Source organism: Pristis pectinata, chromosome 1 (genome assembly GCF_009764475.1).
Source record: "Pristis pectinata isolate sPriPec2 chromosome 1, sPriPec2.1.pri, whole genome shotgun sequence".
NCBI classification, from domain to species: Eukaryota; Metazoa; Chordata; class Chondrichthyes; order Rhinopristiformes; family Pristidae; genus Pristis; species Pristis pectinata.
Genome location: NC_067405.1, coordinates 486,129 through 487,018, shown reverse-complemented (window position 1 = coordinate 487,018; position 890 = coordinate 486,129).

Sequence of the window (890 nt, the reverse complement as noted above, 5' to 3'; positions counted from 1 at the left end):
AACAAGAAAGGAGCAGTTACTCTACTGGGAGTATTCTATAGGCCCCCCAGTACCAGCAGGGAAACTGAGGAGCAGATTGGGAGGCAGATTTTGGAAAGGTGCAAGAATAACAGGGTTGTTATCATGGGAGACTTCAACTCCCAAACATTGATTGGCACCTACTTAGTGCTAAAGGTGTAGACGGGGCAGAGTTTGTTAAGTGTGTACAGGACGGATTCCTGTCACAGTATGTTGACAGGCTGACTAGAGGAGATGCCATACTAGATCTAGTACTAGGTAATGAACCGGGTCAGGTGAAAGATCTCTCGGTGGGTGAGCATTTGGGGGACAGTGACCATTGCTCCATAACCTTTAGCATTGTCATGGACAGGGATAGGAGCAAAGAGGACAGGAAGATATTTAATTGGGGGAAGGGCAAATTATGAGGCTATAAGGCTAGAACTTGCGAGTGTAAATTGGGATGACACTTTCAAAGGGAAATGTACTATGGAGATGTGGTGGTTGTTCAGGGATCTCTTGCAGGATGTTAGGGATAAATTTGTCCCGGTGAGGTAGAGAAAAAAATGGCAGGGTGAAGGAACCATGAGTGACAAGAGAGGTGGAACAACTAGTTAGGAGGAAGAAGGCAGCATACATAAGATTTAAGCAGCAAGGATCAGATAGGGCTCAGGAGAAATATAGGGTAGCAAGGAAGAAACTTAAGAAGGGGCTGAGGAGAGCGAGAAGGGGACATGAAAAAGCCGTGGCGAGTAGGGTTAAGGAGAATCCCAAGGCATTTTTCACTTATGTGAAGAGCAGAAGGATGACAAGAGTGACGGTAGGACTGATTCGAGACAAAGGTGGGAGGATGTGCCTGGAAGCTGTGGAAGTAGGTGAGGTTCTCAATGAAT